The sequence below is a fragment of the Anomaloglossus baeobatrachus genome, chromosome 11 (assembly GCF_048569485.1).
Source record: "Anomaloglossus baeobatrachus isolate aAnoBae1 chromosome 11, aAnoBae1.hap1, whole genome shotgun sequence".
NCBI lineage: Eukaryota > Metazoa > Chordata > Amphibia > Anura > Aromobatidae > Anomaloglossus > Anomaloglossus baeobatrachus.
Window position 1 is genome coordinate 131,833,051 of NC_134363.1, and position 23,440 is coordinate 131,856,490.

The 23,440-nt window shown below is 48.7% G+C and overlaps 1 protein-coding gene across 2 annotated transcripts in view; it reads left to right on the top strand.

The window, feature by feature from the left end:
• The window catches only part of PLEKHG5 (pleckstrin homology and RhoGEF domain containing G5), a 395,051-nt gene that overhangs the window by 44,659 nt on the left and 326,952 nt on the right, over positions 1-23,440 (top strand). The window lies entirely within an intron of this gene.

The following is a 23,440-nucleotide window of genomic DNA, read 5'->3' on the forward strand; positions in this document are numbered from 1 at the left end:
AGTTGTCCCCGTAGGGACTCTATGTGTTTTCACCGCCCACATGAGGAACTACTCATGAACATGGCCGAGAACTTGCAGGGCACCCACGAACTTGTGGGCTTGTAAATAGTTTGTGGGCCGTTTTCCGTGCAGCCTCCGGAGAGGCAGATTGGAAGAAGGGCCCACAGCAGAGTAGGCTGGGGCCCGGCCACCACCAGGACCAGTGGCCATCCTCCGGGGGTCAGGGGTCCCCCTGGACGTGGGGTCCCCTGAAGTGACAGCCGGGTGCGAGACACCGTACCCGTTCCCGCTTAGGTGACTTGGAATCGAGTTCCTGCTTCCGGACTGGGGAATAGGGGTGCTGCCCGTTTCTTAGGGAGCATCCCTTGCATCTAGTGCCCACTGTTCCCGATTCACTGGCCCTGACAAGAATCCTGCCATAAATAATTTTAATTTATTACTCAAAGGAATAACTTAGAAGTGCAAAGGTATAAAGCTAAGAAAAAACTTCTAAAATACAATACTTTATTATTAATAAGTTAAAAATGGGGGAAACCCCAACATTCCATTCACAAGATTACAAAGTGCACAAATGAAAAAAGCAAAAAAGCAAAGGAGGGGCCTGGCCCTTAGGTAGCCCTCAATCTCCCCCTACCTTGCTGCGGAGGTCGGCACCCTAAGGCCTACGCAGTTTGGCGCCCCCGCTCACCGAAGACTTTCCCTCCGGGCCCTAATCTGGCCCTGACGGTCCGGGAGGTGAAAATCTACTAGCGGAAAGAATTTTTTTCAAATTGAACCAACAATAGATTTAAAAGATGTAGATCAAATACACTATGACCAATATAATAAAGCTGGAAACATAGTAGGGTACACTCACCCAATGAGGAATCACCCGTCAAAGCCTGATGATTCCAACCAGAAATACCCAACGCGTTTCCCCTCATATATTTGAGGTTCTTCAGGGGTAAATACAGTAGTAGTTAGTTCAAAAGACATATAGATATACACAATGCTGGTGGTCCCAAACAGTACTGCAAGTGAGTAGACCCCCACTATCCCCCACACACGGGTAACAAGTCCCAACAGAACTCCGTGTTACACTCAACACCCAAAATGGTCACCGGGACTAGACTCCCACAGGGTAACCAGCTTCAGTCAGGGTGTATTATAAAGTTAGGGGGCAGATCCCGTTTGTTCAAAATAGCGGGTATTGACTACTTATCTTAAACCGCAGTGCTCAGCGATAAAGGGACATGCTTCACCGGACTCCCTGGATGTGGCGTGAGTCAAGACCCCACTACAGCAAGATATACGCTCCTTAGTTCACCATCCTCCCATCTAGAGGTGGCCAAAGTGTTTGCATGCAGAGTACAGGGGCAGCATCAAGGTTTAGGTTACTTGGGTGGGGAAGCGGATGAACATAAACCCGTCCGTTATTATTAAAATTATTTTTATATGTTTGAAATGTTAAAGTGCCATGCCTTCCGTAAGGGAAGAACTAAAATATGCTTGTGGTAAATGTTTTATATGTTAATTTATCTTTTACAGAAAAATAAAACCGGTGATGGACGGGCAGCCCGTGGACGGTCTGCATTTCACCAAGGGGGAATGTGACGCCCTGGACTAGCCAGGTAGTCACAGACATAACACCACACACACCCCCTCCCCTAGACAGTCACAACAGTCAAACAAAAACCCTTGTTGCCTCCCTCCAGGGTCTGATGTCCACACCAGGTGGGGCGGAGCCAGGCGGTTAGCCCCACCCACAAAGGAGTTCACAGGCCTGCAGGTGGGAAAACAGACAGATTAGTTTTGGAGGTGAAAGTGAGAGGTCAGAAACTGTCGGTGTCTGGGTAGGGGCCCAGACACAAACAGCAAGGTTGGCAGACGGTGGTGGCCGTCTGCAGGAGTTAGTGGATCTCTGCGGAACCGTAGGACCGGGGTCGGGCGGTGGCCCGCCGGTACCGAACGGGGAGTGGAGTGAAGCTAAGCAGACAGGCAGAGCCATCGGACCCCGACTAGGCTTGGAGCCGCCGAAAACGGTCAAATCCGAGTGTGACCGGAACCCCAGGGGTTTCCCAACAACCAAGACCCGACAGAAGGCAACAGTCCGCACCGTGAGGCTATACAGCGACCACTATTGGCTAGAGATCCAAGGGCCAGCGCCTGCGGGCAAAACGGGCTCCTTCGATACCTATACACCGGGGAGCGGACTACCGGTGGGCAACCACAGGAGTCAGAACATTCTAACAGGGTGCAGGGAAAGGCAGCCACCATCACACTGTCCAGGGAGCGCACAAAAGCACTGCAGCCAGCTGCGGGACTCGTCCATCCAGCCGTTTGGTTTACCAGAGACTCTGTCATTGACTGCCTGAGTGAGTACACCAGTGCCATCCGGCACCGCGCCACGCTGCCCCTGCAACCCTGCACCCCAGCCATTCAGCCTCCCCGTTACACCACCGGGCCCACGGGATCACCAACCCCTACCCACGGGAGGGACAACATCCTAGCTGCTCCCTACCATCGCTCCCGAGATCCCCGTCACCAGCAGCAGTGGTGCCCTTTATCACCACGACCCATGGGTGGCGTCATAAACTATCTCCGTAAACAAACCACCCCCTTTTCACTCGTGGACGAGGAGCGCTGCTCGAGTCCCGGGTCCAGCCCACCGCTCGAGCCCCCGAGCAGCAGCAGAAGCCCCGGACCCGAGCGTGGCGAGCGCGTCCCCTCCGCCCGCGACATATACACATGACTCATTGGCTCCCTGTACAGTGCAGATATGATGTTCCGATATTCTTAATTTTTTAATTTCTATTTAATTTGCCTTTTTACGTATATATCATAGATATATGAGAATTGCTCCCTTGTACAGACTTGATGTTCCAATATTTTTTTCATTTGCTTTATATTCTTTCATAAAACAATATTCAAGAGCTTAGACTTCTGTATATTGTTTGGCTCTGAATATGTGTTACAGATGTGAAGACAGCGGAGCTGTTTGTTCTGTTTAAAGGAGACATCATAGCAGCTAAAACCACCCAGGAGCTCAAAACAACTGAAAATTAAGGATAGCACTTTGTTAAAAAAATACATGTTACTGACCATAAAATGGAGAGGAATAGAAATGTTCCTTATGTACACAAGCATGACAACTTATTCTGAAGTCACATCACATATCAGGTACACATTAACATTTGAAGTCTGGAATATTTCTTATCTAAGAAATAAGCTTTTTTTCTCCACTTATGAGCCGCTTCCCCTCCCCTTGCCTCTTGAATAGTGATGGGCAGAATACAAATTACTTGCGCTTACAGGTGGAGGGCCATAGGAACCTCCAGCTGTGCCTGCAACTTACCTGAATGACATCACCGCTTATCGCTGCTCAGTGTCTACCTGAAGTCCGCAGTGGGTCGTCATGTACCATGACCTCACGCTGTGCCTTCAGTAATGTAGCAGAGCTAGGATCATCGTGGGTCCTCGTGTGGTATACGTGGAACCTAAAGGGGTGTTTTTGGGGGTTAATAAAGGGGTGAAAGAGGGTTTGTTTTGTCTTTTATTTCAAATAAAAGATTTTTTGGATGTTTGTGTTTATTTACTTTCACTTACAGATTAGTAATGGGGGGATCTCATAGATGCCTCCCAGTACTAGTCTAGACCTTAGTGGCAGCTGGGAGCTGTGATTAACCCCTTATTACTCTGATAGCCATTGCACCGGTCCAATCGGGAAGAACTGGATAAAGTGCTGGGATTGTTGCATCTAATGGATGCGGCAATCTTGGGCGGCTGCAGAATGTTATTTTTAAGCTGGGGGGGCTCAATCAACATGGGTCTTCCCAGCCTGAGAATACCAACCCCCACCTGTTGGACTTTATCATGGCTGGGTATCAAAATTGGGGGGACCGCATGGTGGTTATTTCAATTATTTATTTAATTAGTCATTTTTTAAATAGCCGCATGCGGTTCCTCTTATTTTGATACACAGCCAAAATAAGCGCACTGCTGGGGGATGAAGCCTGTAGCCATATGCTTTATCTGTGTTGGGTGTCATAATATGGCGGAACCCTACACCAAATATTTTATTTACGATATTTATTTTTACTGTACGATATAGACCCACAGACAGCATCTGTGATTGGAAGCATCAGACAGGCTATTTCTCAGCATGGAGGCGCATCTGACTGCAACCAATCACAGACACTGGTGAGGGAGGAAAGCAGTGCATATGTAATGAAGGTAGTGAGCGGCCCCGGAAGTGAATGAGCAGCCAGGAAGCAGTAACAGCTGCGCTGGAGACTCGGTAAGTATAAAGTGCTTGCTTTATTATTTTTTTCTTTATTTTTCCTTTATATTTTCATAGTACCCATACAGTATGCCGAATCCGGGCCAATATACAGAAGTCCCTGAAAATTCTGGGCCCGGGCCTGGCACTCGGGTACACCTGATTAGCAAATATGCCTTTTCATACAGCCATTAATTTCCAGATAACATATCACTGATTAGCTGGATGATGGAACCTGCAGTGATCTGCTAGAATCTGAGTAGGAACCTGACAAAAAGTGTCCATTTTTCCTGCACTGCCTCCGGAGGGGAAATAAAGAACTACATCAGGTTTAAAATCAATGGACTATGGGGTACTGCACGGTGGCTCTCTGTAAGGAAGCTAAATAGAGGATCCCCACTATTAAGAATTCAAATTTACGGTACTTTAATAAATCAAACACCCCTTGAAACAGCTAAGGGTTAACAGCAGCTTTATTAGTGTCTTTTTCTTAAGGGATAATCCAGAATACTGTCAGAATTCCTACGCTGTTTCTGGAATGATACGTATGACTATAATTCAGTGCATTCCTATATTTAGTCTTTTCAGGGAAGGCATGAGAATAATGTTATCACCTTTCGGAGCAGATTTATACTTTTCAGATCCACTTGAGGAAAATATATTAACCAAAGCCAAACAATTTTTCCACCCCGAGCATTTCAAAACTATTTTTTGACATATTTTGTCAACAATGATGAGCAGTGGAAAGAATGAACCTATTTCAACAATCGAATTACAATTTATGGAGGTCTCCAAGTTTAACCCCTTAAGGACGCAGCCAATTTAGTTTTTTTTGCACTTCCAATAGCCACAACTTTTTTTTTTTGTATCATTGACATAGCCGTATAAGGATTTGTTTTTTTTGTGGAACCAGTTGTGGTTTCGAATGACACCATTTACTTTCCATTATGATGAATTGAAAAACGGGAACAAAAATTCAAAGTGTCGGGAATTTTAAAAAAACAAACAAACACATTTTTGCCTTTGCTTGTTAAGTTTTCCCAGGCAAAGCCAATTCAAGAAAATGGCAATAGTGATGGGCGGACTTGCAGATAACCGGGACCTGCGGGTCCAGCCGGATTACAAAAAAAAATTCGGTAAGGGGCCGGATGCCGGGCCCCATATAAATCAATGTGGACCAGAATCCGGCGATTAAAAATGGTGGTAGAAGGGATAGGAGAATGGAGCAAGCGCATTATTCTTACTGAGGATCCGGCGCAGCTGTAACTGGTCCCGAGGCTGCTCATTCACTTTCAGGGATGCTCATTTACTTCATTGCATATGCACTGCTTTCCCCGCCCACCGGCGTCTGAGATTGGTTGCAGTCAGACATGACCCCACCCTGAGTGGCAACATGTTAGCTGATTGCTTCCAATCACAGACGCACACAGTATAAAAATAAATAAAAAAAATTGATGTAGGGTCCCCCCCATATTATGATACCCAGCACAGATAAAGCAGATGACTACAGGCCATGTGCTTATCTTGGCTGTGTATCATAATAAGAAAAACCACTTGAGGCTTTTTTTAAATTATTTAAATTATTTAAATAAATCATTTTAAAAAATGGCCCGCAGTCACCACCAATTTTGATACCCAGCCATGATAAAGCCTGACAGCTGGGGGCTAGTATTTTTAGACTGGGGAGACCCATGCTTATTGAGCCTCCTCCAACCTAAAATTAGCAGCCTGCAGCTAACGAGAATTGTCATTAGATGCGACAATCCCGGCGCTTTACTCTGCTCTTCCTGGTGTGGTGGCAATCGGGGTAATAAAGGGTTATTCACAGGTCACAGCTGCCACTAAGCCCTAGATTAGTGATGGGGAGGGTCTATGAGGCTACCCATTACTAACCTGAAAGGGAAAGTAAATAAGCACAAACACCAAAAAAACCTTTATTTGAAATATAATACAAAACACACCCTCATTCACCACTTTTTTAACCCCCAAAACACCCCTGTAGGTCTGACGTAATTCACACGAGGTCCCATTAACGATGCCAGCTCTGCTACATCACAGAGCGTGATCATGGAACATGTGGAATTCAGGCAGAAAATGAATGAGCTGCACGATCAGCGGTGACGTCACTTAGATTAGTTGCAGTCATAGCTGGAGGTTCCCATGGTGCTCCACTTTTGACCACAGGTAACCTGACCTCAGGTGACCTCAGTAAACTCCGTGACCTCACCTCAGTTGAGACCTGCATCTCCTGACAGAAAACCATGATTGATTTTTTGCCAAGAGATGCAGATCTGGTGCTGAAATTTTTCACCACATTCCTGCACCCAATCTACACCTCCCGGCAAAAAATATGCATCACTGCCACATCATACTGCATGCAGTTTTGATGCATTCTTTTTTACCAGGAGGTGTAGATTGGGTACATGAATATGGTGTAAAAATTAAATGTCCAAATTTCGATCTCTTGGCCCAAAAATGCAAAAAAAGGTTTTGACGGCATTTTGGTGCAGTTTTCTGCCAGGAGGTGCAAATTTGATGCTGAAATGTCTGCACCAGATTTCAGCACCAAATTTGCACCTCATGGCAGAAGAAAACCTTTTTTTGCATTTATATTGCAGCGCTTCAGTAGTGCTTTTTTAAGCAAATTCTAGGCGGTAACCACCTGAAAAATAACCCCTTGTGCACATAGTCTTCTACAGTTTTTTTATTTTATTCTTTCTCCACTTAAAGGAGAAAGAATACATGCCAGCGGAATCGCACATATAAAAAATGTGTTAACAGTAAAGTTTAATTCACTTTAATAATGGTTAAAGTTTAAAAACACTTAAAACCCTTTTATACACTGCATAAATTAGTTACTGCATATACAACCGCAATTCCAATTAAGAATGTAATGATTTGGAAATCTCTTATAAACATATATTATTTACAACAGGACATGGAACACATTTCATTTCAAAACATCATCTCTTTTAAAAATTGATGGCAGTGGCACATCTCTAAAAAGTTGGGACAGCATTAACAAAAGGCTGGAAAAGTAAGTGGTACTAGTGAAAAACAGCTGGAGGGTCAACTTTCAACTAGGTCACATGAATGTGTATTAAAAGAGCATGTGAGAGAGGCAGAGTCTCTCAGAAGCAAAGAAGGTCAGAGGTTCACCAATCTGTGAACAACTGCATCTAAGAATTGTGCAACAAATGAGGAAAAATGCTCCTGAACGTAAAATTGCAAAAACGTTGAATATATATCAGTCATTCATTTTTTAGAAACAGGCAGAATTCGGTTGTGAAAATCCCTACATGTTCTTAGGAATACTTTCAGAAATCACCTGTGAACACAGGTCGCCGTGCAATCCACAAATGAAAGTTAAAGCTCCATCATGTAAAGAAGAAGCCTTAGATCAATGAGAATTCCTAAAATTTCAACACATATCCGATTTGCATTGATGCACTTAATTCTAAAGCAAGTCTATTAAAAACCTGTTTTATGTTTGGGCCAACAATTTTCAAGCTATGCCGATGTTTGACAACCGTACAGTATATTCACTCATATTGTTTTGGTTGCTTAAATCCTAGTGGTCAATGCCATATGTGCAGCGTTGCCTGGTGCTGATAGCAGCTATCAGCTACAATTAATTGTACAAAATTGGATCGCTAATTAAATGGATCCTAGCACTGGTCCATCAAGCAATCCATAAAAATAAAAGTATAATAACAAAATAGGGTGAGAATGTTTGGGAACTCTACATATTGAAAAAAAAATGTATACTACGTGAAAATGAATGAGCAGCTGTTGTCGCAAAAGTTTTATTATGCTATTTTAATGTGTTTAATCAATGCTGTACCCTCACCTACTGTATCCTTACCTATCCCCTTGTAGTGTGTGAGCCCTCGTGGGCAGGGTCCTCTCTCCTCCTGTAGACTGTGAGCCCTTGGGGGCAGGGTCCTCTCTCCTCCTGTAGACTGTGAGCCCTCGTGGGCAGTGTCCTCTCTCCTCCTGTAGACTGTGAGCCCTCGCGAGCAGGGTCCTCTCTCCTCCTGTAGACTGTGAGCCCTCGTGGGCAGGGTCCTATCTCCTCCTGTAGACTGTGAGCCCTCGCCGGCAGGGTCTGCTCTCCTCCTGTAGACTGTGAGCCCTCGTGGGCAGGGTCCTATCTCCTCCTCTAGACTGTGAGCCCTCGTGGGCAGGGTCCTCTCTCCTCCTGTAGACTGTGAGCCCTCACGGGCAGGGTCCTCTCTCCTCCTGTAGACTGTGAGCCCTCGCGAGCAGGGTCCTGTCTCCTCCTGTAGACTGTGAGCCCTCGTGGGCAGGGTCCTCTCTCCTCCTGTAGACTGTGAGCCCTCGCCGGCAGGGTCTGCTCTCCTCCTGTAGACTGTGAGCCCTTGTGGGCAAGGTCCTCTCTCCTCCAGTAGATTGTGAGCCCTCGTGAGCAGGTTCCTACCTATCTCCTGTAGATTGTGAGCTCTCGTGGGCAGAGTCCTCTCTCCTCCTGTAGACTGTGAGCCCTCGCGGGCAGGGTCCTCTCTTTTCCTGTAGACTGTAAGCCCTCGTGGCCTGGGTCCTCTCTCCTCCTGTAGACTGTGAGCCCTCATAAGCAGGGTCCTCTCTCCTCCTGTAGACTGTGAGCCCTCACGGGCAGGGTCTTCGCTCTTCCTGTAGACTGTGAGACCTCGCAGGCGGGTCCTCTCTCCTTGTATATGATTATTGTACTTGTTTTATTATGTGTACTCCTTTTTCACATGTAAAGAGCTATGGAATAAGTAGCGCTATAATGCTAAGTAATAATAATGTGTTTAATAAGTTTGCTCATCTATGACTGGTCAGTGTCATAGAGAATGATTGTAGTGACATGCGCATTTTTTACCTCTCTGTTGTCATTCAAATAGGGCTCTTCAGACCCCATTTTTGAGATTGGTGGGGGTCCGATTGCAAGAAATAAATAAGTTATCCACTATTTTATAGACAAGAAATAACTTGTTAACAAATTATTTAAAGGGGTTGTCTAATCTATTTTATAGCAGCGCACTCCTCCCCTACTTACCAAGGTCCTACTTTCTGGGGGCGGTGTGCTCCTGATGATTGACAGTTCAGACCAGCAACATAATCACACCGCTGACTCAAAGTGTGTCCTCTCGCATGCTGCAAGCAGTGGGAGCTTTGGCTCTACATCATCGGAGGAACACAGTGACACTGGCTAGATTTAGTGATCCTATTTTATTTTTATTTATTTTAGTTTAATTCTTTTTACATACAAAACTTGTAAAGCACTCCCCCAGTGTTTATTTTGGTGCTTTAAATATCAGCCACTGCTCCTTGTTATATTTTCACCTTCCACTCTCTTCACCGTTTATTGATGCAGCTCTGGTCCTGCGGCGCCATCTTGTGATAATAACCTCTGACTGTCCGGAAGTCAGAAGCTATGTCACAAGCGCTCAGTGCAAGTCTATGAGAGCAAGAACGTGGCTCTCATAGAGATGTATTAAGTTGTGACCTGCAGCATGCTCCATAAACACTGCAGCACACTGGCAGGTCACAAAATGCTGGAGCCTGACGAAGCTGCGGCAATAGGGGAGTATCAGACAGGGGGCAGGGGCTTGCATTTAAAGCACCACTATAAAAAAAATAAACTCTGGAGTGGTGCATTAATGTCAATCACATTGAGCTGTATGGGCAGGCAGCTTCCCAGCTCCATTGTTTTGAAGCTAAGCATTCGTTCACATTTCACATGACTGTGAAGTTTAAAAAGTCTAACATATACTTTCTGGCTTATCCATGGCTCATACAGTTCATCTGTTCCTACTCTGTACTTGATACAACTCCTGGTGAGTTTAAAGTGGAGTTCTCAAGTTATTACATTGATTTAATTAGTTAAACAGCATGAAAATAAGTAAGTTTACATCTGACTTGCTTTTATAATCTGATGTCATACTTATCAAATGACAGCTTTTATCTTTCATAGTGTATAGCTGGTTTACATGTAGAGTGGCCACTTGTGCCTGTCCAACCCCTGGCTAAGAGTACATAGTAGTTACTGTAGATTCCAGGGGAGGGGTTGACTCCTAATATCCCAGCTACATCTCTACAGCCCAATCATTTCTAAACAGCTGTTCGCTGCTCAGTTCTTTCTCCATCACAGGTCCTGACAGGCTACTGTTATAAAGCTTGCTCTGCAGAATCAAAATTCCTGACTCTCAGCATCATGGCTCTCACTGTCTTAAGCTGTGTGCTTGTTTGAAATCACTGACATCACTATATGCAATTACAATGATAACAATGTAGACTCCAGAAAAAAACATTGATAGCTAAATGTGTTACAGCAGCACTTGTGCTGAGCTTTATACTTATATGTTATCAGTTCTGCAGAATAAAAATTCCTGTCTCCCAGCATCATGGCTGTCACTGTCTGAGGCCTCCGACACACATCCGTGAAAAACACACACGTGTGTTAGGTTCCGTTTTTTGGGTCAATTTTCTGTTTTTAAGTCCGTTTCTATGGTACGAGTGGCATCCGTGTGAATTGCGTATGCTAGCCATGTGTGCGTGTTGAATGTCCGTGTGAAATGTTCCATGTGTGATGCACAATGACGTTGATACATGTCGGCTGACAGCAGACAGCGACACGCGATGAGAATGAACTCGGGTAAACTTCACCCGACTTCATTGTCATACCGCGGCTCTGTCTGTGTCGCGTACTGATTAGCGGTCACCCGTGAAGGACTCACCGGTGACCCCCAATCCCCTGAGTGACTGAAGTGAGCAGCGCGATTAGCGCTGCCATCACTCAGGTTACCCGCGGCTAGCTGGATCCTTCACTCGAGACCGCAACTCACCTGTGACTTCATCGCTGTCACTCGGGCAACTTGCAGTCACAGTTGGAGGATCCAGCGGTGGCCGCGGGTGACCTGAGTGACATCATCGCTGATCGCGCTTCTCACCTCAGTTGCTGCGTGGAGCTGACAGGAACGGCGGTGCTCTTCTGCAGCTCTTGTCACCTTCATGTTGCAGAGCTGGAAGCGACGCGGGACCTCCGTGGATTACGCTGGACATGGATGGCTTTTTCGGGCTTAATACAGTGGTGAACGAGGGTATTTGTAGTGTTTATTATTCCAAATAAAGGATTTCTTCGGGTGTATGTGTTTATTTACTGTAACTTACAGATTAATCATGGAAGGTATCTCGGGGAGACGCCTGACATGATTAATATTGGACTTAGTGGCAGCTATGGGCTGCTGCCATTAACTCCTTATTACCTAGATTGCCAACGCACCAGGGCAAATCGGGAAGAGCCGGGTAGAGTCCCAGAACTGTTGCATCCAATGGATGCGGCAATTCTGGGCGGCTGCTGGCTGATATTGTTAGGCTGGGGGGCTCCCCATAACGTGGGGCTCCCCATCCTGAGAATACCAGCCTTCAGCCGTATGGCTTTATCTTGGCTGGTATAAAAATTGGGGGGCCCGCAAAACGTTTTTTTTAATTATTTAATTATTTATTTTACTGCACAATATAGACCCGCCCACCAGCTGCTGTGATTGGTTGCAGTGAGACAGCTGTCACTCAGCGTGGGGGCGTGTCTCACTGCATCCAATCATAGGCGCCGGTGGGCGGGGAAAGCAGGGTATACGAGATTGATAAATGAGCGGCCGGCTTTTTCAAAATAGTAAAAGAGTTTTTTTAACAGCTGTGCTGAGCCGCGCCGGTGATCGGGGAACGGTGAGTATGAGAGAGGGGGGAGACTGACCGACATGGACAGAGAGAGAGAGAGGGACCAACCGACGGACTGAGGGAGATTGACCGACATACACAGAAAAAGAAAGAATGACCGACATCACTAGAAAAAAAGCACAAAACGTACACGGAGCATACGCAGATGCATCTGTGTCACGTACGTGTGCTCACGGACCCATAGACTTCCATTGGGTCCGTGTGTGCGTGTTCCGTGCAGAAAACTGACATGCTTCCGTGCAAAACGGATACACATACGTATCACGGACACACGGACCGTATGGAATAACGCACGTGTGACCTCAAACATAGCATAACATTGGTGCACGTTTGTCCGTGTCTCCGGTATATACGGAAACGGACCAAACACGCAAGTGTTTCACGGATGTGTGTTTGAGGCCTGAAGCTGTGTGCTTGTTTGAAATCACTGTTATCACTATATGCAATTACAATTATAACAATGTAGACTCCAGAGAAAACCATTGATAGCTAAATGTGTTAAAGCAGCACTTGTGCTGAGCTTTATACTTATATCTTATAAGCTCTGCAGAATAAACATTTCTGTCTCCCAGCATCATGGCTCTTACTGTCTGAGGCCCCCTTCACACGTCCGTGAAAAACACGCACGTGTGTTACGGGCCGTTTTTCGGGTCCGTGTCCCGTTTTTGTGTCCGTTTTTATGGTCCGTGTGGCACCTGTGTGAATTGCGTATGCTAGCCGTGTTTGTGTGCAGAACGTCCGTGTGTGCGTGTGGAATTAACGTGTATGTGTACGTGTAATGTCCGTGTGTAATGTCCGTGTGTGTGATGCACAATGTCGTTTATAAATGTCGGCTGACAGCAGACAGAGTTGCGCGATGAGAATGAACTCGGGTGAACTTCACCCGACTTCATCCTCATACCGCGGCTCTGTCTGTGTCGAGTACTGATTAGCGGTCACCTGTGAAGGATTCACCGGTGACCGCTAATCCCCCGATTGACTGAAGTGTCCCCCCCTCTCTCATACTCACCGATCCCCGATCACCGGCGCTGCACGGCATTCACACGGCTGCGGAGGCTTTTACTATTTTGAAAAAGCCGGCCGCTCATTAAACAATCTCCTATTCCCTGCTTTCCCCGCCCACCGGCGCCTATGATTGGTTACAGTGAGACACGACCCCACGCTGAGTGACAGGTGTCACACTGCACCCAATCACAGCAGCCGGTGGGCGTGTCTATACTGTGCAGTAAAATAAATAAATAAATAATTAAAAAAAAACGGCGTGCGGTTCCCCCCAATTTAAAAGCCAGCCAGATAAAGCCATACGGCTGAAGGCTGGTATTCTCAGGATGGGGAGCTCCACGTTATGGGGAGCCCCCCACCCTAACAATATCAGTCAGCAGCCGCCCAGAATTGCCGCATATGTGAAGCCCCGCTAGTATGTGTCGGTGCAGTACCTTCAGGGACTCCACGTGGATGGAACAGTCTGGTCACAGGTAGGGAACCTTCTTTTCTGATTGTCGTGACGCCACTCTCAGTATTGCGGTCAGCGGGGACCGCCACTGCAGATTAAGGGATGCCTGGGGCTGATGGTGGGTGCAGTCAGTATATTAGCCCCCTGAGAGTGAGGCAAGCCCCAGGCCCCGGTGTATGTGTGTGGGACCACAGGTCGCAGAATGACTCAAACACAGTCCAAGAAGTCTTTCAACGTGTTTACTCACTGTTTGGAGGTCACGGTGAGATGCCCGGGCGACACTGTGATAACCAGGTTGAACCAGGAATTCCAGGAGGCCGTTCTGAGGGTAGCTGTCCACTCGCCTTCCTTGCACTCTTTCTGCCTTGGTGGGATGGCTTCTGGCCCTGTCCCCTTATGGGCCTGGTGATTGCTGCTTGGCTCAAGCTCTGTGTAGTCGTGGTGAGGGCATGAAGTACCCCCCCCACCTGTAGGTTAAGCAGCTCTGGATGATCTGCTGCCTGTACTGGGGACCTAGTTCCCCTTGTGTGCTCGGATACCGGGATCTCCGTACTCAGCCACCCTTCTCTCTGGATGATTTTCAGGCCGACCCACGGTACTCCTTTCTCCCCCGCTTTCAGCTACTGCACTCCTCAGGACCCGTCTGACACGAGAGCTCCTCTGCTCCCTTCCACACACTTCAACTTCTTCCTCCAGACTCTCTCTTCCTCTCTCTGCCCTGCTTCCTAGCAACCAGCCCCTGAACACACCCCCAGCTGGGAATTGAAAGTTAACCCCTTCTGGCTACCCAAGGGTCCCCTCTGGTGATGTGGGAAGCCTGGTCACTATATGTTTGTGTGTGCACCTCATCCTGGCCTTTGGAGATTACCTGGAAGCATTGCTCCCGCATGGGTGCAATACTCTGTGGTGCCTGACCAGGTCAGGGGCGCCACATTCCCCCTTAGTTATCATCAGCACGTCCTCGGGCTGCAAAGACAAGAGAAAGAAAAAGGTAAATACAAACTTTTCCCACACAGGGGCAATTATTTACATTTAAACATGCCAGGTACCATTCCACCACCAACCACCCACATGTCCGAACCCCACCCAAAAACCTCCAGGAGGTAGGTCGCCGGTCCTTTTGGTGACCAGGGCTGGGCCATCACATTCCCCAGACCTTTCCTCCAATCTTCCTCTCCTGAGGAGAGTGGTGTAAGGTAGGCCCCATAAACAGGCGTACCCGCTTCCGAGTGTTGGAGGGCAGGCCCCATAAACAGGCGTGCCCCCTTGTTGGTGCAGAGCCATGCCCCTTAACAGGCAGACCCTGTGGTTGGTACCAAGGAGGTAACTTTTTACAATGCAAGAGTTTGTGGTTAAAGCCAGTTCATAACCGATGGTCCATTTTTTTTTTTTTTTTTTTTAAAATGCACGTGAACTAGTGTAAAGAAAACATTTTAAAGAGGTCTCACAATAGTCCTTGTGGGCACATTTCACTTAAACGTTACCTAACTGTAAACAGGTTAAACATTACATTTCATACCGTCACTTTGAACTAAACTGTACTTTCTCTATAGCGTAATGGGAGCTGACCAAAGTTGCTGCGGGTTGATCTACGCAGTACTATACTGTCATCTGTCTGAGGTTGTGTCCTCCCACCCGATGTATGTGTCTCAATGTGAATAATAGGTGTGCTAGGTATTGATGCCAGTGCATGGTCTTCTGCTTCAGCTACATTTGGCTCTTCCAGGTTCTGAACAGGTTCTTCTGGGTCTCTTACTTCTCTATATTGAGGGAATGTAATAACCGGAATAACTACTGCTCCATTGTATTGAGGCCAACTTGCTGGAAAATCTCCAAGTACAGTATGGATCATCTTTTCTTTTGGTTCTTGAACTGGCAAAGGGTTGGGACTTTCTTCAGGGATTCTTAGTTGTTCAGGACATTTCTTTAGGCGATCTCTAGAAACGACAGCTGTTGTTTTTCCTCCATCTTTGCTGATAAGGCATGTCTTTTCATTGCTAAGCGTCGATGGTAACACAGTATAGGGTTCTTCTTCCCAGTGATTGTCAAGTTTATGACGTCTTCTCTTTCTTTTGAGAACTATATCTCCTGGCATCAAAGGAACAGCAGGTGCTTTTCGATTGTAGGCCTTTTCTTGTTTCTCACGCTGCTGAGTCAGGCTTCGCTCCACACACTCTTGTACTTTCTTGTATTGGGCTTGGCGGTTGGAATCCCAATCAGCACCTTGTAGATGGTCTTCAGGGGTCTCAACTCCCATTTCCAGATCTACTGGCAATCTCCCTGGTCTGGCCCTCATCAGGTATGCCGGTGTGCAGTTCGTGGAACTCACAGGGATGTTGTTATACATGTCCACTAGATTGGGCAGCTTTTCCGGCCACTGACTTCGTTCTTCTAGTGGGAGCGTCTTCAGAAGGTCGAGAATGATGTGGTTCATCTTCTCACACATGCCATTGGTCTGGGGATGGTAAGGCGTAGTACGGATCTTCTGGCAGCCGTATAGGTTACAAAACTCCTTAAACACTTCAGCTTCAAAGGCTGGTCCTTGGTCAGTGAGCACTTGATCTGGATAGCCATGTGGTCGACAGAAGTGTGTTTGGAAAGCTTTGGCTGCAGTTTGACCTGTCAAGTCCTTGACTGGTACTACCACCAGGAATCTGGAGTAGTGGTCAACCATAGTGAGAGCGTAGTTGTAGCCTTGTCTGCTGGGTGCCAACTTTACATGGTCCAGGGCCACGATCTCCAGGGGCCGTTTAGTTTGGATTGGCTGGAGTGGTGCTCTCTGGCTGGGCTGGTCTTTTCTTCTAAGATTGCAGGGCCCGCAGTTTCGACACCACTTCTCTAGGGCAGATCTCATGCCCACCCAGTAGAATCTTACTTTAAGTAGGGCCTCCAGTTTCTTCCAACCAAAGTGGCCTGCACCATTGTGATAGGCTTCTAGCACCATCCTCGTATCCTTCTGTGGTACAATCACTTGCCACACCTTCTCATGCGTCCTCGGGTCAATGATGCTCCTGTAAAGTTTGTCTTGATAGATGAATAATCGACCCCTCTCCTTCCATAGGTACTGTGCCTCAGGTGGGGCTCCTTTGTCAAGGCTGGCGCCAGGCTGGCTGATCAGTTTCTTTACCAAGCCTACCGCTGGATCATTTTCCTGGGTCTCCTTCCAGTTGTAGTGAGGTAGTGGGTTCAGGGTCACCTCTTGGCGGTTGGCACGCGACTGCCGACACTGTTTTGCTCCATGGCGATGGAACGCTGGCAGCTCAATCTCTTCAAGATCATCTTCATCTTCACCCTCGTCTGCTAGGTGAGGCATCCTGGACAGAGCATCTGCGTTGCCGTTCTTGCGGCCAGCTCGATACTTGACAGTAAAGTCATAATTCGCCAGTCGGGCTACCCAACGCTGCTCCATGGCACCCAATTTAGCAGTATCCAAGTGGGTCAGGGGGTTGTTGTCCGTGAAGACAGTGAATTTGGTGGCTGCCAGGTAGTGCTTGAACCGCTCTGTGATAGCCCATACCATGGCCAGGAACTCTAGCTTGAATGAGCTATAATTCTCCGGGTTTCTTTCAGTAGGCCTGAGCTTCCTGCTGGCGTAAGCAATCACACGCTCTTTGCCTCCCTGCACCTGTGAAAGCACTGCTCCCAGTCCCACATTACTGGCATCTGTGTACAGTACGAATGGCAGACCGTAGTCAGGGTAGGCTAGGATCTCTTCACCCGTCAAGGCCCCTTTCATTTGTCTGAAGGAGTGTTCTTCTGCTTCTCCCCAGTGAAATGGCGGGCCGGAGATCTTTCCTCTCTTCTTTGGGTGGCCTACCAGGAGCTCTTGCAAAGGCGCTGCCATTTTCGTGTAGCCCTTGATGAACCTTCTGTAGTAGCCTACCAAGCCAAGGAACTGACGTACCTCCCGGACGGTAGTAGGTGTGGGCCATTCCTGGATGACTGTGACCTTCTCTGGGTCCGGTGCTACTCCTTCTGCACTGACCACGTGACCTAGGTACTGGACCTTTGGCTTCAGTAAATGGCACTTGGATGGTTTCAGCTTCATTCCATATCGGGATAGTGCTTCAAAGACTTCAGCCAGGTGTTTCAGGTGGTCCTCGTAGGTCTTGGAGTACACGATGACATCATCCAGGTAGAGCAGGACGGTCTCAAAGTTGAGGTGCCCTAGGCAGCATTCCATAAGCCTCTGGAAGGTCCCGGGGGCATTGCAGAGTCCAAATGGCATGCTGTTGAACTCACAGAGGCCCATTGGGGTGGTGAAGGCCGTCTTCTCCCGATCTTCTTCTGCTACAGATACTTGCCAGTAGCCACTAGTAAGATCTAGGGTAGAAAAGTAGTTAGAGGCTTTCAAGGCAGCGAGGGATTCCTCTATCCTTGGCAAAGGGTAGGCATCCTTGTGTGTTATCTGATTTATCCGTCTGTAATCCACACACATCCTCATCGTGCCATCCTTCTTCCTTACCAGGACCAGGGGAGCTGCCCAGGGGCTGCAACTGTCCCTTATGACTCCTGCCTCCTTCATGTCCTTCAGCATGTCCTTTGTGCGCTGGTAATGGGCTGGTGGAATAGGCCTATGTCTTTCCTTAATGGGAGGATGACTGCCTGTGGGTATGTGATGTTGCACCCCTTTGATCCTACCAAAGTCTAGTGGGTTCTTACTAAAGACCTGCTCGTATTCCTGCACGACCCTGTAAACCCCATGTTTCTGGTAGTCGGGTGTAGAGTCAGTCACCACGTGTAGTTTCTGGCACCAATCCTCTAACTGCTTTTGGGAGGTCTCGCCCTCTTTTGAGTCAGCTTGTGTCAGGGGACCTACAGGTGTTATGGCGTCATCTGAGCATGTAAACAGTTTGGCTATGGTAGCGTACCTTGGTAGTCTGGCTTCCTCCTCCCCACAGTTCAACACTCGTACAGGCACTCGTCCCTTGTGTACATCAACTACCCCCCTGGCTGTCAGAATCGTGGGCCAGTGGTCTGAATGAGTGGGCTCTAGTACAGCCTGGTAATCTTGTCCTCTGAGACCTACCGCTGCTCTACACCACATCATCATTTCACTCCGTGGGGGTATCACAATGGGGTTTGCATCCATCACCCGTACACTACCAATCTCACCGCCAGTCTGTTTTACCTGTTGCTTCCTCAGAATGATTCGGATCTCCTTTTGCAAGGCTCTTTGCGACCTGCCCTCAGCACCTTCAACAATCTGGTGAAGCAACAACAACACTTCCTCTAGGCAATTTTCTATGACATTAGTGCCTAAAATCATTTGCGGGTTCCTTTCTCTAATATCAGTGTCCACAACAATCAGTCCTTGTCCCTTCATTTCCTGCCTTCCCACCTTTATGGTTACCTCTTTGACCCCGATCTGGTCTATAGGTTGTCCGTTGGCAGCATAGATGGTGAGGGAGGGGTCCGGTGGTCGGAGATCGTCGTCCGACCAAAACCTCCGATAAAGGACATACGGGATCGTGGTGACCTGAGAGCCGGTGTCCAATAACGCCGGGGTAGGGATCCCGTCCAGGACGATGGACAGGACAGGACGTCCACCCACGTACTGATCACAGCAGCGACTTGGGCCTGATCTTCTTAATCCTGAGGACTGGCCCCCGGCCCCAGGTTTGGCTCGTTTAAAGGACAGGCCCTTGCATAGTGTCCTGCCTCCTGGCAACGACGACAGATGGGTTGTCCAGATGAGTCATAGCGATCACTGCTCCTGCCTCGGGTTGGGGGACCTCTTCTCCTCCGCATCCAAGGGACGTCCTCTGGGTTGTCAGCTAGCAGGATCCGATGAGGGACTTTGGTCTCTGAGGGCAACTGCATTGCTTTCAGGATTTGTGCGACGTCCTTAGTGAGCTGTTGCACCTGGGAGGATAGTGTATTTATGGTCTCTGCTGGCGTGTTGAGTCCTTTTGCAGTTACCAGGGCCTGCGAGGAGGATTCCGCTCCTGCAGCCGTGGAACTGGCAGGCCATGCTGGTGCGACGGGGTCTGTGTCCACAGGAGGTTGGAGTGCTTTCACTGCCCTGTCTTTCAGAATGGCAAAGTCCACGTCAGGGTGTTCCAGGGACCACAGCTTCATCTGCTTCCCATCCTCAGGAGAGCGCAGGCCCCGCAAGAATTGTTCCTTCATCATCCGGTTTCCTTCCTGATCACTGACAGGGTCCACCAGCTTGAGAGCCCGTAGTGCAGCCTGCAGCCTGAGGGCATAGTCTCTTATACTATCTTGGGGCTTCTGACGGCAGTTATAGAAGTCCGTCCTCAGCTCTCCCTCTGTGCGGTGTTCAAAAGCAGCTGCTAGTTTGGCAAAGATGGTCTCAACAGAGCCCCGGTCATCATTGGTCCAGGACTCAGCTTCCAATTCTGCTGCTCCAGTCAATTGTCCCAGCACCACAGCGGCCCTCTGCTTACCAGTCATCGTGTGCATGTCTAGCAGGGTGTTGATCTTCTTCTTAAACCCGGTCAGCGTGTCTATTTTACCGGCGTATTGGGGCAGCCATTGCGCTCCTGGGACATACAGTAAGGAAACTGGCATTATGGGGGAGACTTCGGCCGGCGCGGCTGCGACCGCGGCACCGGCACCAGGCGCTGCTGCGTCCAGCGCGACGGGGGCTGGCATCGCTTGGGCTGCGTCGCCCTGACCAGGGGCATTACCTCCTGCAGCGTCCATTTTTCTTCAGAAATCCCCGCGCTCCCTTTCCACTTCCTGGGTCAGTACGCTCTCTGAATTGTGGGGATTCTGGGGCGGCCACACCTCTTCGTGGGCGGTGCTCTTCTCCCTCGCGCGGGCTGCAGCGCGCGCTTCTGAAGATGGCAATATGGCGGCGGTTCGATTTTTGCGGTCGGACCTCTGAGGCGCACGGTCACCTGTCTGAACAGGTCTAGTCCTTATCCTGTTCGTGACGCCAGAAGTTGTGAAGCCCCGCTAGTATGTGTCGGTGCAGTACCTTCAGGGACTCCACGTGGATGGAACAGTCTGGTCACAGGTAGGGAACCTTCTTTTAGGATTGTCGTGACGCCACTCTCAGTATTGCGGTCAGCGGGGACCGCCACTGCAGATTAAGGGATGCCTGGGGCTGATGGTGGGTGCAGTCAGTATATTAGCCCCCTGAGAGTGAGGCAAGCCCCAGGCCCCGGTGTATGTGTGTGGGACCACAGGTCGCAGAATGACTCAAACACAGTCCAAGAAGTCTTTCAACGTGTTTACTCACTGTTTGGAGGTCACGGTGAGATGCCCGGGCGACACTGTGATAACCAGGTTGAACCAGGAATTCCAGGAGGCCGTTCTGAGGGTAGCTGTCCACTCGCCTTCCTTGCACTCTTTCTGTTTTAGGAGGATCCTTTGCTTGAAGCGTGGTAGGACCCCTCCAGGGAAGCTGTTACCACCCTGCTCCCCTCTCTCTGGCTCGTCTGCCGGCAGCGTGGCCTTGGTGGGATGGCTTCTGGCCCTGTCCCCTTATGGGCCTGGTGATTGCTGCTTGGCTCAAGCTCTGTGTAGTCGTGGTGAGGGCATGAAGTACCCCCCCCACCTGTAGGTTAAGCAGCTCTGGATGATCTGCTGCCTGTACTGGGGACCTAGTTCCCCTTGTGTGCTCGGATACCGGGATCTCCGTACTCAGCCACCCTTCTCTCTGGATGATTTTCAGGCCGACCCACGGTACTCCTTTCTCCCCCGCTTTCAGCTACTGCACTCCTCAGGACCCGTCTGACACGAGAGCTCCTCTGCTCCCTTCCACACACTTCAACTTCTTCCTCCAGACTCTCTCTTCCTCTCTCTGCCCTGCTTCCTAGCAACCAGCCCCTGAACACACCCCCAGCTGGGAATTGAAAGTTAACCCCTTCTGGCTACCCAAGGGTCCCCTCTGGTGATGTGGGAAGCCTGGTCACTATATGTTTGTGTGTGCACCTCATCCTGGCCTTTGGAGATTACCTGGAAGCATTGCTCCCGCATGGGTGCAATACTCTGTGGTGCCTGACCAGGTCAGGGGCGCCACACATACATTATATGCGACAGTTCTGGGGCTGTACCCGGCTCTTCCCGATTTGCCCTGGTGCCGTTGGCAAATCGGGGTAATAAGGAGTTATTGGCAGCCCATAGCTGCCAATAAGTCCTAGATTAATCATGTCAGGCGTCTATGAGACACCTTCCATGATTAATCTGTAAGTTACAGTAAAAAAACACACACACCCGAAAAATCCTTTATTTGAAATAAAAAACACACACAAATTCCCTCATTACCAATTTATTAACCCCGACAAACCCTCCATGTCCGGCGTTCTCCACGGACCTCCCGCGTCGCGTCCAGCTCTGCTGCATGGAGGTGACAGGAGCAGCAGAAGACACCGCCACTCCGGTCACCTCCACACAGCAAATGAGGTGAGTAGCGCGATCGGCTGAGCTGTCACTGTTGGAGGATCCAGCGGTGGCCGCGGGTAACCTCAGTGACAGCAGCTGATCGCGCTACTCATCTCATTAGCTGTGTGGAGGTGACCGGAGCGGCGGTGTCTTCTGCTGCTCCTGTCACCTCCATGCAGCAGAGCTGGACACGACGCTGGAGGTCCGTGGAGTACGCCGGACATGGAGGGTTTGTCGGGGTTAATAAATTGGTAATGAGGGAATTTGTGTGTGTTTTTTATTTCAAATAAAGGATTTTTTCGGGTGTGTGTGTTTTTTTACTGTAACTTACAGATTAATCATGGAAGGTGTCTCATAGACGCCTGACATGATTAATCTAGGACTTATTGGCAGCTATGGGCTGCCAATAACTCCTTATTACCCCGATTTGCCAACGCACCAGGGCAAATCGGGAAGAGCCGGGTACAGCCCCAGAACTGTCGCATATAATGTATGCGGCAATTCTGGGCGGCTGCTGACTGATATTGTTAGGGTGGGGGGCTCCCCATAACGTGGAGCTCCCCATCCTGAGAATACCAGCCTTCAGCCGTATGGCTTTATCTGGCTGGCATTAAAATTGGGGGGGACCGCACGCCGTTTTTTTTTAATTATTTATTTATTTATTTTACTGCACAGTATAGACACGCCCACCGGCTGCTGTGATTGGGTGCAGTGTGACACCTGTCACTCAGCGTGGGGGCGTGTCTCACTGTAACCAATCATAGGCGCCGGTGGGCGGGGAAAGCAGGGAATACGAGATTGTTTAATGGGCGGCCGGCTTTTTCAAAATAGTAAAAGCCGCCGCAGCAGTGTGAATGCCGTGCAGCGCTGCGCCGGAGATCGGGGAACGGTGAGTATGAGAGAGGGGGGGAAACTGACCGACAGACTGTGAGAGAGGGACAGACAGACAGAGAGACCGACAGAGAGACAGAGAGACTGACCGACGGACTCAGGGAGATTGACCGACATACACAGAAATAGAAAGAATAGCCGACATCACTAGAAATAAAAACACCAAACGGACACGGACTATAGGTATATGCATACGTGTTTACTAACGTGTGTGCACATACCCATAGACTTTCATTGTGTCCACGTGTGCGTGCTCCGTGCAGATAACGGACATGCATCCGTGCCAAACGCAAACACATACGGATCACGGACACGCACACACGGACATAATGAAATAACGGACGTGTGACCACAATCATAGATTAACATTGGTGCACGTTTGGCCGTGTCTCCGGTATATACGGAAACGGACCAAACACGCACGTGTATCACGGACGTGTGAAGGGGGCCTGAAGCTGTGTGCTTGCTTGAAATCACTGTTATCTCTATATGCCATTAGAGTGATAATTGCATATGCAGTAGACTCCAGAGGAAACCATTGATAGCTAAATTTGTTACAGCAGCACTTGTGCTGAGCTTTATACTTCTTTAAATATTACAGTTCTGCTACTCTCCAGAACTGTCACTCAAGGTTGAGAGCCGCCCAGCCAGAAACCAGGAAGTGAGGAGACTAAGGAGACTGCATAGCTCTGAGCTGCTCAAGAGACAAGAATAACACAGCCTCATCCTAGTATGGAGAATCATCAACAAAGAATATTGTC